We start from the raw sequence: 14,841 nt of genomic DNA on the forward strand, positions 1-14,841 counted from the left end.
AAACACCAGCTAGAATATTTAAGATACAGAAAACCCAGGCAAAAATGCACAAAGTTCTGAACCAACAACCACCTTGAAACCTGGGTCAAGAGATCAGGTGCATAAAGGGCAGTCAGCATGAGAATTTTTTTTTTCATTACCTAGAAACTTCTGGGATAGTAACAAGTGGTATTGTTTGTTTTAAGATTTGGGGTTAGATTTGGGTTTTTTTTGTTTTTGATGGAACAAAGGGTTAAAAGCGTATTGAGATTATATTTTGGTATAATCAGTGGTTTATTTTTAATTTAAAGATTACTGGGAATAGTAATTGCTAAACTTTGGCAAATTAAACACTCAGGTTTTACACGTTTGTCTTAATAAGAAACACCAAATAAACATAGAGTAAGTGCTTTAGGATTTAATCATTTTTCTTTTAGAAGAAGAAATGATAATTAGGAGACTCCAGCTAGTTCTTAAGTACATGTTCTTAATGGGATAGATGTACTTACTCAATTTGGTACAGTAAGAAAAGCGACTAAACATGATGTCTGAAAAGGTAGTTGACAAAATTGCTTTCTTCTTCTTTGGAATTTAATGTGAAATTCCAATAGGGCTGGTTTAATAACTAGGATTTTCCATAATAGTCTTGGCTTGGTGCAGATAAAATAATTTAGACATTTTCTCATAGGTGGAGCAAAAAAAATCACATCTAAACATTGTGTCCAGAATGAATTGGAAAGGACACAACTTGCATCCGCAAACCAATTTAGGAACAATTCTAATTTTGTTTTCAGTGGGCATATCACTTCTTCCCTGAACGGAAGCCAGTGAATATATCATCATTTTAATTTTCTGACTTATTTCCGTTTGTTCAAAAAGGACAGGGGAAAGTCAGTGTCTATGTAAGTAAGAAGCCAAATACTTCCAACTCAGATGGAGTAGATGTGTTTTGCAAGCTTATCACATGTCTCTAATAAGGCAACTGAGTTCCAGTGCCTGACAACCCTTCTCTGGTAATCCCAGGCCTTTTTTAAAGCAAAGACTGTGAGTCCCACCAAAGTGGCAAATGGATTTGTTATCTGGACAGCTGTGAACAACAGTAGAGGCCTTGGGTTTTTGGGTTGGTTTTTTTTTCAACTTTCATTTTCTGAAGTTTTGAAGGTGTTCCTTTAGTTAGTTGTCTTTTTTTAAGCTCTTGTGTAGAAGGGTCTCTTTTCAACTTTAAATGGCTTGTTTGAATATGTTTATAGTTTTCTTTGTTAAAAATCTTAGTAGTATTATAGGATTAGTTGCAAATAAATTAAGAAAAACATGGAAAAGGTGAGACTGAGTGAATGGAAAATAGTTTATTTCAAAAAATCTCAAGCACTGTTATACCCTGAATTTAGATACGTTGAAAGTTAGGTTTGGATTTATTAGCATACTCCTAGAAGAGATATCTCTTTGCAAGTAAGTTTATTTTACCAGTTGGATCCTGGCTATGATTTACAATATCTGCTTGTCTATAAACACGCCTGTGGTTTAAATAAGTGCTGATTTTGTAAGATTTGTAGTAAAGGTGTAGTGGAGTAAATCTGTAAAATATTACAAGTAATTTGCCACTGAATGTATCCCATCCATTTTTTGGAAATGGGATTTTATTGCTGAAGTGTCATTCCTAGACATAGCAAGAAAATGTTGACTGTTGATTTTGAGGAGATTAAGGTGGTCTAAAATTACTGAATCTGATTTAAAGTGCATAGACTGAGCATCTATGAGTATAAAGTGAGATTTCTTTTAATTCAAAAGGGCTCCTGAGGTTATTATTTTGCTACAATATGAAAATGAATTGTGACAATACAGGCCTGATTACAAGCTTCCCAGGCTGTCCCACTGTGACAATTAGCTCCCAATTGTTAAACCATTTGTTTATTAGAACATTAAGGGCTGGTGCTGTCTTGACTTGCAACTGGAAATGGATTGCTACCAAGGTTGGTATGAATACAAAGGACTCTCAATAAAGTGTTTTATTGGACAAGAATAACCACACATTTCAAGCTAATTTAATTGAGTCACCTCTAGTATACTCCAAGAGAGTTATTAAAAAGACATCTTTAACAGGTGGTTCACTTAGTCTAATAGAAATTTGTTTTGAATCTTCATAAAACTTTAAGCTATTCTCCAGGGACCATGAAGTAGTAGGCAACAAAGTAAAATGATCCAGGAATTAAAACCTCTCTGTGACTTTTAGTACATGCACAAGTTAAATCACACTCTACCCCGCTGAGAAAGAAATACAGGTGTTCTGTGCATAGGTGTCCATATCCATATCTGCATGGTTAAGAAGCTGCAGCTAGAGGTTGTTGGGAGGTTTTTTAATATAAAATATTACCTGGGAAAATTGATCATATAGAAACTTCTCATGAAAACATGCTAGCTTCTACAAGACAGTATTTTGCTGGGAAACAATTATTAATCTCAGGGTGGAAATTCTGTTCAGAAAAAGGGAATGCTCCCTTTTTCTGGACATTGAGGTGTGCTTCTGCTTCGAAACATGGTTGACTGCTGTGTGCCTATGGTACCCAGAAACCCTGCATTCCCCTTGGAAGAGACAGATTTTCTATAGCGTGGGATGTATGATGCTTAGATCCTTGAAGTGTGCAAAGCCCTGCAAAAAGAGCACACATAAGCACTAGTCATGCATTTGGAAGGGGGCCATCAGCCTCAGTAAATACTAAAAGGAGCTATCTCCTCCATCCTATATTCGCTCATGGGAAAGCAGACAGAATAGTCACATAGACCACCAAGACCATATGTATCTCTCTGTCTCTCTCTCTCTCTACCCTTCTACTCCAGCACTTGCTCTCTAGCCCCATAGCAGTTCTGGAGCAGTATTCCTGCTGCAGTGGACTCCATGCAGATAAAGAGGGGGATGTGAGGAGGGCTTTTTAAAGAAGACAGGAGAAAATATTTGCACAAAATCATCATTTCCCTCTCTGGATTGAAACTAGAGGTGGTCAGACACTCCAGAAGGTGGGTGGCAGAGGATTAAGAGGGAAGGTGAGTGCAGCTTTTCATCTTTCTGTCTAAGAGAAAGACAAAGGTGGGTTTTTTATTTGCTTTCTTTAAATTTTCCACAGAAATTTGTCCTTTTTTAAAAAAAAGAAAACATTGCTTAATCAAAAAGCTACCCTTACTTTCAGAAAGGTTTCCACAGGGTAATTTGGATGTGTTGCACTATATGCCAAATTTCTTCATAGTTATTCAACACTTGCAACACCCTTACCACCAGCAATATCGAAGGTCTTGCAACACCTCATCTGTGAAAAGACAGCAGTAGCTCATTGCTCATACATGTGGTGGTGAAGGTTTTGACTCTATATGTAGAGCTATAGTGCACTGTTCTTACTAGCTTCTTATAAATCAAAGACTTGGTTTTTAATTCTTGCTTGCTCTGTAGTGCCTTTTAGTGTCAAACAGTGTCATACAAGACTAAGAAGCAGTAAAAGGAGGCAGCATTTTTGATGTTATGTACAATAACAAGAGTCAACAGTAGCAAATAAAAATTAAGTGCAAATATAGCGAAGAAGTAAATAACCGGGCGTATTAGGTATGATGAGCAAAGATTGGACAGATGACAAGAGAACCTAGAACCTATTTAATTTAATAAGCAGACATACAGGCCACAGCAGTGAACACTCTACAGAATGTACCTATGGAAGGTGAAGTTTGAATTATGAGTTTAAAGTTAGCATTCTCCTCTTTGAAGAAAATATTTTTTGTTGGTTAAGCTTGGGGATCATCTAGAAGACAACACTAATTCACCACACAAATTAAAATCAGAATCTGACAAAAATCTATGACAGCCATTCATTTTCAAATCTGCTCTAAATGATCTGAGCTCCAGCTAATAGAGTGTACAAGTTTAGCCCCACTTTCAACTTTACTGTTTGTTGCATTATGACCTAGTTTTACTTTACTCATTCTGTCTTTTTCCATAAAGAGTCCTATTGGATTGTTTTCTTTTCTAGCTACAGAAAATTGAATAAAGCAGATCTGGTATTTTTGTTTAACTTTCTATGAATATGTACATTTTCCATTGCTCCCGGAGTATGTGTATATACTTGTGATTTCACAGGTATAAGAGAGAGCAATATACAGAACTGCCCCACTTTGATGATGAACTGCTAATAACTAAAGAGGTTTCCAAGACATGGTAACAAACATTTAAAAAGATATTTTATTGTTTTGATAATTTTCTTAAACAATTGTAAGTTGCTAAATTACAGGTTGAGGAATAAAATGGAAAAAAAGTTTATAAGGTACTTTACTATGAACTACAGGTTTTGAAGGAAATAGCCTTTGGTATGGGAAGGGATGGTGGGTGAAAAGAGCAAGATCATTTTTGCTCTTAAAACCAGCATTAATATGGATATAAAGAGATAGATCTGAAACTTCATGAAGCTAAAAATTCTTGTGTATGTGTGTCATTACCATCTTTGCTGCTTGGTGATGAATTCATCAAAAGAATAGGTATAAATAATATTTCAGCATATATTAGATAAAAGCTTACTTTATGTCCACAGGTTTTTCAATTAAAAAAAAAAAAAAGTAAGCATGTACTAGAAATGTTCCTAAATATGTTTATTTTTTAGGAGTATTCAAAACTGTATGTGAAAGCTGCAGTGTTTTAAAACATGTAAATAGATGGTTTTGCTTTATTTTATTACTTGCACATTCTTCTTTTTCTTCTTCTTGAAGTCCATGAGAAAATAGTAATTGTTAAAATTGTTATTTCTGTTCATGGTTTACATACAGAGAGTGTGCTAGGCACTGTACATAAACATTTAAAGGAAAATGCACTATCTCTTTGGAGGAACTGAATTCATTTTCCCCTAAATGAAGAATTAATAGCTTACAGTACCTGAGATATAAGCATTGCTGGTTGATTCTAAGCTGGTGTATTGTGAATTTATTTCATAACTTAGGCCCTGGAAAATACAGCAACACAATGCATCACTGATACAAGAGCGATAGATTTAGAAAATGTTTAGTGAGAGTATTCCGCCTAGACCAGTAGGAACACCTGCTTCTATTATTCAATCACTGATAAAATGGTAAATAGCTTATGTCAGTCATGCAGCTTGCATAAAGCTACATAGTTTGCCTGTAGGTTTGGCCTTTTTTTTTTTTTTACTTCTACATGTTTTGTATTCAATTTCTTTGTTAACTGACACCTTAGAATTATAGGATCATAAATGGACACTGACACTATTTTTATCTTTGTTCATGTTATCTGGTCTTGCAAATGCAGCTCTGCATGTCATACCTGGAAAAGAAAAAGGATGTTAAAGCTATAAACTGTTGCTTTTAAATAATAGGGTAGAATCCACATGGTCTATTTGGTCCCAAGTTTTTTTAACTAATAAGCTGCTGTGCTTCCCCTCAAATCTGTGAGAATGGGAACTTTGGTGTTTGCATCCTCCTGCATACTTCTTGCTCCCAATTTCATTAACCATTATGCAAACAGGAGAAATAATGACACTGCAACTTTACTTATATTGTATGAGGTAATGGTAACCATATTCGTTTCAGTGTACTATGCAAAATAATATTCACCTGAGGAAAGATGACTTCATCTCCACTTGGAAAATAACCTTTTTTCAGTGATAGATTTTAGACAAGACAGTTGTATAGACTACAGCTTCTAAAAAATGTGAACACTTTCCACAAAACAATTTGTTCCTGGGTTTTGTAGGTCTTTTCTGGGCCCATTGTAATACTGCTCTCTCAGAATGGCAAGGGTATTTCATTTCAGCTGAGTGGTATTAAATAATTAAATGATCCCTAGGTGATATTAGATAATCCCCATGATGGCTGGCTGCCATCATGTGTGTGCCATGGAGTCCAGTCTGCCAATATCATATTACTCTGAATTTTTTGAAGGAAGCAGTGGGAGCAGCACTTCTAAGACAGACCCTGACTCGATTGCTTTCAAAACCTGCTTGTAATAGCTAGGTAGCAAATACCTACTGCTGCCTATACTTAGGAGGCCTAACACTTTTTGTTATAGGACTTGCTTCTGATTTATTTATCATTTTTTTAAGAGCTCTTAACACTTATGTTGTTTGAAAGAGGGATTGAATATTCTGCAGGGCTAAAACCCCATGGCTGAAGAAGTGACTTTTTTTTTTTCCTACTGAAGTTCCATTCACTTTGTCCAAAATACATTTTTGAGGAAAAAATGGTCTATTACCTTCTGTTACCTGTGCTGCTGGCAATTATGTGGCAAGCTGTCAAAATACTGATTGAACAGATATCTACATTCTGAGTAGAACTGGTGGAGAGAAGTACCCAAATTTCATCAAATATTTGTCACTATTCTGTTCCAGAACAATTCAAAATATTTGTCAGCGCTTATTCTAATAAAAGACTAAGGCTGTAACACTATTAAAGCGACAGCAGCAACTGAACATACTACACTGGGAACCCTGACAACACAGTCTGTCTGAGTGAGGGACAAGGAGAAGTGCGAGTAGAAGTAGACCATAGCCAACAGCTTTCCATCTCCTCTTCCCTAGAGCAGCAGCTATCTCCCATTGTCAGCAATGTAGTTAATCCTTCAGCACAAGACGTGGTCCCAAGTTCAAGTGTCAGGATTTCAGCCCTTCTGGTATACAAGTTTGACTTGCATGCTATTGCTTGCCCTTGAATTTGCTTTACTTTTTTCCTACTAAAAAGGCCAGCAACCTTAAAAGCTGCTATTAAAAGAATAGTAACTGAATTCAAAAGTCAATTATCAGAAGCTGAAGCAATATTGGATGTATGGTTTTCTGCACAACCTTAATTTGTTCCTCTTACATTTGTGTTTTATGATAAAGTCTTCAACCACATGATCACATACTGTTTTGTACTCGAGTTCTCTGCATTATTCAATACGCACAAAAGACAAGGTCCTGAAGAGGAGTTGTGGCTGTGTCGAAGGTAATACATTTAGGGGATTTTTTAATTATTATTATTTTCTCGAGTAATGGAATTACATAGAGGAAAAAAAGGTGGAGTTTCAGGAAGAAAAAGACTGGTCTCACGAATGACGAAAGTTCACCTCACACCAGAGACCTTAGTTTGATCCATGTTTCTGCCAGATTTTTATACAATGCTGAGTTATTTAAACTAAAGCATTGTCAGAAGGCCACTAATTGTACATTACTTAATTCCTTGACATCAATTCAAGGTCACAGAGGCAGGTATGGAAAAGATCAGAGTATACAGAGCTGCACTATGTGAGAGTTCATGTTAGGAAGTGGTAGTAGTAGGACACTGCGCTCAACTCTCTAGACCAGACACTTATAAGTAACGCAGTTCTGTGTTCCAGTGCTGGCTGTGCTACCTATTAACTTTTTGACCTCTGGGAAGTCTCTTTGTCTTGATTTCCCCACCTGTAAAATGGAGATAATAACACTCTCATCTCATAGTGGAGATGAATTTATTAATGTTTACGAGGCATGAAGATTCTGTGGTGATGAGCACTCTAGAAACACCATGAGGAAATAAACAATTCTGCATTCACTGCAGGCATTTGATGGTGTGCAGTAAATAAAACAGGGGCCAGTAATAGCGTGTTAAGGATAGAAATATTGAAGAGCTGTCTCTTTCTCTGAGCAGTATTTATCCTGGGCTTCAAGCAAGGCAGGGGGCTGCTGTGGAAAAATTATTATATGGGCCTGTAATTAAAATTTGTGTCATTATGATTACGCATGGGGGGAGCAGAAAGGTCAACTTTTCCCAAGCGACATTAATTCTGGCATTTTGTAGCTTTTGGGGACTTGAATTTCTCACTTAAATAATATTCTTTAATTCTTTTGTTGAGTCTAGTGACTCCCATTGCATACAGGAGAGAAGGAAACAGACTAGCTCTATCCCTTAAAAATGTTAGTATGGTCTACCCCTGATAAGGAAGAACAACCAGATCTGAAGGTGACTGTAGCTAGAGATCAGTTATACCAGAGAGGTAGAGGGAAGCACAGCTATTCAGTTTTGTGGGGTTTTTTAAACCGCTTAAGACTCTTAGTTTCTTACAGTCCATATGAAAGTCAGCATACAACCAACACCCTCAACTTTTTCCTCCCAGCCTTTTCTTGCAGTTGCATTCCATCCTTCTCTCTTTAAATCAATACTAGACTAGATTTAATTCTCTCAAACCATAGCTCCTTCCTGCCTTTGCTGTAGCCTAGTCTTCAGAGGCTGATTGGAAATCAGCTCAATCTGAAATCAGGAAGGGTTGAGTCATAGTTCACTTGGTTCCAGCTCCAAATGTCACTCGGCGATCACTTTTTCCGTCTCAGTGGTAGAAAATGAAATATGTAGAGACTCACCTCACTTCCATGTGCTTGTAGAGATGAGATAGGAAAAAAAAATGCTGTCAGTGTTTTCTGCCTGTCCCTGGCAGAGATTTACACTTCAAAATATAATTGCAATCAACTACAGCTTCACTTTTTCTAAAACATTTAATTCAGGGAGTTTGGGTCAGCAATATGTTTGCATTCTATTGTGTATCTGCAATGATTTTCAGCATACAAAAAGGTACATCCGCTGGTCCTGACAAATAGTGGCTGATATTGAACATTTATGCACCCTCTGGTTATTAAGCATTTAGTTGATGAGGAAAAGTTGCCTAGTCTTCATTCAGTAGTGGTTGCCAGAATCACAAGTGACTAAATCCTAAACTAGAGGAAGAAATACACAATCTGTGAAGAAACTCATTCCAGGTCCTTTCTATTAAAAATGTATTTGGTATACATTGGCCCAAACCCCATGTTTATAACTGTCCAAATCAGAACAAGTAACTGTATTTTGTCACAGTCTTATTCATGTCTTTGTCAGTGTTTCATAATTTTGGTAATCATAGTCGAACCACTGAAACAGCTGGAATGAATAGGAGGTTTTTGTGGTAATATCTAGTAACAGAACTATAGTCCTGTCTGAACTTCTGCAAATTAAATGTCAATCATTTTGATGATGCTTTTAATACTTTTACTTGCGAATGGCTATTGTGTGATGAGGGAGCAGGGATGCCTTGTTAAATGCTCTCCTGAAAGAGTAGTTACAAAAGCCCTTCTAGAACTTCGGTACAGTTGTCATGGCCATCCTTATATCAGCCTAGTAGAAGTGGTACGTAGTATGGATAAGGATGTGAGAACACTACTCTGCTCTCTTATAGAGGCTATCAGCAGAAATGTGGCTGTAGTTAGGTACTAGGGAATACTGACGTTCTAGGTTTCAAACATATACAAGCGCATATTAAATATTCTTATAACTGTTTTCAGTCAAGCTTTCTAATAAAGACATAGCTCTTGTATTACCTACCATATTTGGAGTAACCTGACACTGTCAAACTTAAATTGTCAATCACTTTTTCTGAAGTGGTTTTTCAACTCTTAATACAACCTAGATCTTAGATTGGATAGACACTTATTCTGGTAGTCTTTGAGTGGAACTCTACCCCCTGCTGCTTTTGGAGCTAATGGCAAAGCCTAAAGCAGCTTCTGAAAATAATCATGGAAACAAAATGGTGTTTTGCACTGAGACTAGCCATCTTTTTGCAGGTTCAACCATTTATGTTGCTGGCCCCAAGTTTCTTAAATTGGTTTTAATAACTGATGATCCTGTATTGTTGGCAGCATTGGTTACTGTCTTCAGAAGCCAGAATGCTGAAGCCAGAACACTGAAAGTAAGTGAGTGTGAACATCAACCACTTGATTACAAATCCTAGGCACGTGCTTAGTCCTGAAAGATATATTGAGGATCAAACACCTTAGGACAAAAACTCTTTATAATTTAATCACTGTTCCTGATTCTGCTGTCTGCCCGTTAATTGCTGCATACCTCTTATATTGTCTGACCAAAAGGCCACCCTGTGCTCCTTTAACAGTCTCACCTTATAGAACAAAATCAGGATGATTAGACAATCTTCCAAAAATATGACTCATTTCATTATGTATGAAAGACATGCTTGTATTCTCTGGCAAACCATAAGCAATGAAAGTAGTCTCCAAAATGTATCCCCCTTGATAAGAACATCGTGTGCTGTACAATTTTATGAGCTGTGCCTTACCTTTGGCCTGTGGAATGCATGTGAAATGCTCCTCAAAGAATATCCAAACTGATGTCTCTGTTCCTTTTAGCGGCTTGTAACTCTCGTGAAATGACACAATCCCATACCCTCAGCTGCGGAAGCCTCTAAATTGCAAGCAAACAGAATCCACTGAATAACATCCTAAAACCAAACTTAAATAGCTTGACACTAACGGCATCTGTGGTTTCTTGAACTCTCTTATTTCTGTCAACTCCTCTCTGGTATTTAGAAGTCTATTTGAAATCAGATGGGACTTCATTCTCAAAGTCCAGATCATCAGTTAAAGAGCACATTTGAATCCTCTGTTTTATCCTCTGCCAAGATCATTTCAATTTCCCTGAGGCATGCATCAAATGCAGTTATCTAAGTAATGGGAGATGAGATCATGCCATTCCTGATCTCAGGTTTCTAGACAACACCCACACTCTGGGACAGTAAAAGCTCACTATAGTGAAATCTTCAACCAAATATTTACACAGAATGTTTACATACGCATGGGAGCTTTGACGCTGTACGGGTATTCTCCTATCCAGGGAATCACCTTGTTTTTATAAGCTGACACTATTTACATGACTCTCAAGTCAGCTCAAATTCCTGATACTTCAGTGTTTGCTTGAAACATTTCACAAAGGGTTGTGATTCTCCCCCGCTTTACATTACTTCACTTACTACTCTGTGACACTATGCACAGATAGAGTTTACACACAGAGAAATCATTACCTTCGCTTATGTAAATTTCTTGGATCAGGCTGTCTATTCGTCAAATCCTACAGTGACAGTTGTCTCTGAGTTATCGATAGCCTGATGTTCTCAGACGATTGTAGGAGAGCATCCCTTCTCTGGGTACTCAGCTGAGTTTAGATGAGCACACTATTCCACATATGCATTATGTAAATCAAATGAACACCTAGAGTCTCAAAAATGGAACTGAATAATAATCCTACACTGTTAGATATAAGTCTAGGGGATTTATTCGGCAATGGCTCTTAATAAATCCATATAAGCTGACATCCAAGTGTACTTGTCACTGTTGGTACTATATTTAATCTTTAATCTGTTTTCTAATTCAAAGTGACCTCTATGTTTATCTGTTCTAAAACAATCCCCCCAAATCAGTAGCTAAATCTCATATATTTCTTTATGAAATCATTGTCTCAGGTTTGCACTCTGGAAGTCTGTTTTCAATGCATGCCAAAAATAAGAACCTTCAGGATAAAATAACTTGTAGTTTTTATGCAGGACTGAGGGGGTGGTTTTTGCTTTGTTTGCTGTTGCCTGTGAATTTTGTGATTGATGGCATTTCAGATCAAATATACTTGTTTCTGTTACATTTCAAGTTTGGATATAGACTTGTTCTAAAAAGTGAAAAAGATGGAGGGAAAGGTTTATGTGCCTGTTTGGTCATATGCGTTTAGTGCTTGGAAGGTTTCTTCATGTCAGAATGAGACTTCCCATGTCCTCAGCCCTGTGTCATTCACAAAACTCAATTGCCCATAGCTTTGCTCATTATGTTTTGTGGCAAGGTATGTAATTCACCATAGGTTGTTCTGAATTTATGCTTAGTACTTTTTTGAGTTCTGACTTGAGTGACTGTCTCTGCTTATGTCGACTTTGGTTTAATCAGAAAATAAGTTGACATTTGTGCGACTGAAAAATAGCTTGTGGTAATTCCTGTAGGGAGATTTCCAGCCTTTGTGAGACTTTTTCATTTGCCACATTACTGGCACATATGGGATTTTGTTGTTTGCATTCACACCCCTGTAAAACGGTCAGCCGATGTCAATTCCAAGGCATTGGGAACTGCGTTCTCCCCATCTACAGCTTCTTGCCGGAGTCCTAGGAGCCTTCCAGTGTAGAGCTGCTCTTCTGGGGCCTTTCAGCCCCAGAGCACGTGTCCACTGACTAAGGGTTATTCTTGAAATGATGATTTGTCACTCAGAGTTGACAGAGCTCTCTGAAACTTTCCTGTACTTTAAATGTTGCCTTTACTAGCTCCCGTGGCTCTGGATGAAAGGTGAATGTTAGAAAACTTTATCTGGCTGATCCTCACATTTTGCAGTTTCAAACACTGGAGTGTCTTAGCTACCTTTAATGCTCAGCAATGTCTCTGATACAGGCCTTACCCCTGAATTTCTTACTTTTCTCCTCCAACATATCTAAGAGTGGCCTCTACCCAATGGTGTGATGTGGTGATGATGTAATGAGAGCCTGATACAATGTTTGGCCCAGATGCCATCAGAGGCTCTTTGGCTTGGATTTTCTGTCCTCATCCAGACCTCTTGGCCTTCAGAAATACCTAACCAATAGAAAATGCTAGGAGCAGGTAGGCCATCCGAATGTTGTTCTATATGTTTAACCTAACCATAAAATCCAAAGCCCTGGGTAATTTTTAACAGCTGTGAAGAAAAGTGAAGGCACAATGTTGAAAGTGTAAAGACAGAAGAGAATTTCTGTAAGTATTTAAAAATTGTACAGATTATAATGAAAAGTGATTTGTACTGAATCCATGTGAAAATAGTATAAACTACAGAAGAACTATACTTAGTTTCTCCAAAGGAAGCTGATCTGTATGTTTTTGAAAGGGTATAGAAAATTAAAAAAAAAATGAACAAGAGGGAAAGAGTAGAGGGAAGGACAGGAGACCGATGGGAAAGAACTTAAGAATATCCATGAATTAGTAATTAATGTAAAAGTGCCTTAAATTTTTCAATGCTCATTGCCCTTCTCAGTGAGTAAAATAAATCATGCAGATGAAAAAAAATCCAAAGACTCTTACAGGGTTACGTTAGTGGGATTTCTTTCCAGCTCTTCACAAGAAGAGTGTAAGATTTCTAATACGCAATACTTAACTGATTGAGGAGTTTGAGAAGTATTGTACTCTGTCAGACAGTAAGTGCAACCTCTCCTGCAGTATGGAAGAATGAATTATTAGAGCTGCTCTCTGGCTTAGCTTGAAATGCTGAGCGCTTCCTTCAGAAAAGAACATGTTTGACTGTGATACAAGAGTCCATTGCAAGGCCTCATGGAAATGGCGGGGGGTGCAGGGGATTGAAGAATGTAGCCTCTTAGAGCGCACTGAAAGATGAAGCTGCATGCTTCTGCACCCTGTAGGTCTGAGTGAGATGCAATACAAAATCCACCACTGCTAGAAAAAATGGAACAAAATAGCTTAGATAACATCAAATAGTTTAAAGTGCTTTGTTATGTAGTTCATATGTTAATTGACTGGAGAATAGATCGAGTTGTGAGAAGCAAGTCCCTTTTTCTGCTACTGTTGCAGGCAAACATCAATACAGAGAAACAAAGTTTAAAAAAAAGGCAATAACGTGTATGGGTATTCATGACCTTATTAACCCATTACTGCTTACATTCATTTCAGAAGACTCTGCAAGTCTAAGCAATTAAAAATGATAGTAAGACATATATTCCTGTGAACTATTTTCTGTTATTAAAGTATAACAAATGTGACCAAACTCATGTGGGTTTCCCATCTGTACTTGCTGTGGAGCAGCTAAGTATTGTGATGCAGCCCTAAATGTTGCAGAAAGAGCTTTCTTTTTATACTGTGGTATTACATTGCTTGGCTGCACATGGGTATGTTCCATATTAATTGCTCCTGATTGTCTCCATGTGTGAATGCTTTTATTCTAGAACAAGAGTGGGTGAAACCCAACTTTCAAACCTTACAGGAATGAAACCCTCTTGATGAGAAATAACAGTGCCCAAGCATGCAATTAATTGGGAACAGCTACAGAATTATGGAGGGATGAACTAAGTCTGAAAAGCCCATAAACTCACATTAAAACTGTATGGAAGGACACAGAGCAGAGCTGTTTATGTCCTGGAGAATAAGAACACAGGCCATTTAATTGACAGAAGTGTACCAGTTATACTACATGTGGCCAAAGAAAGGCTAAACCCATTTGATTCATCCAAACATATTCCAGAAGGAACTGAAGCAAGGGATCGCCTGATACAGGAGAAACCCAAAAGAGATTAATACACCTCTATGCTCTCCAGTGTTTAGGAATTTGAAATGCAGTTTGAGTCTTGATATCATATGCGGCATGGCCAACATCACGAAAACGGAGTTCTTAGTGAGAGTATTCTTAGTTTCACTTTAATTTTAATCAAGAGTGCTATACATGATGCTAATACAGGGAGTTCTTAATCGTTAGGTGGAGATTAATTTAATTTTTACTTCTTTCCACTTCCTCAGCTTTTCTGTCAGTTTAAATATAGTTTGTCCTTTTAACTATCCTTGCCCAAAGATTACAAACCACTTTCTTCTTAATTTTTAACTCTGTTTTGGTCTTTCTCTTGAGTACAGTTCACTAGTGGTTTGTGTGATATCAGGAAGGAAAAACAAAGAATGCAAGGGCATTTCTGTAAATAGGCAATATGAACGTGATTGTTCCTGTCTCCTGTATATGGCACAAAAAGGCTGCTTCTGTTAAAGATTGGATACAGTTTTATGGCTCTGTGTAGTATAATCTTGTGCAATTACCTCAGTGAGGTTCAGAAAAATAGCTCTGTAAATATGGCCATGTAGGGTTCCATGGCTGTTTCTCATTTATTTCGTTGAAACTTTTTTCCTTCTTTAAGTTAAATAAAAGTTTTGTCAATACAGCTAAAACACAGAATATGTGGGTCAAGGTATTATCTGTCTCAGTTCTGTATCAGCAGCAATCATACATATTTTACTTTTGGAAATAATTTCATCATTCTGCTGAAAATAGGCCGAAGCC

General features: G+C 37.3%; 1 protein-coding gene across 5 annotated transcripts in view; it reads left to right on the forward strand.

The window, feature by feature from the left end:
• Positions 1-14,841, forward strand: part of NPAS3 (neuronal PAS domain protein 3) — a 639,348-nt gene that overhangs the window by 350,467 nt on the left and 274,040 nt on the right. The gene's annotated exons all lie outside the window — the stretch shown is intronic.

This window comes from Aptenodytes patagonicus, chromosome 7, assembly GCF_965638725.1.
Source record: "Aptenodytes patagonicus chromosome 7, bAptPat1.pri.cur, whole genome shotgun sequence".
NCBI lineage: Eukaryota > Metazoa > Chordata > Aves > Sphenisciformes > Spheniscidae > Aptenodytes > Aptenodytes patagonicus.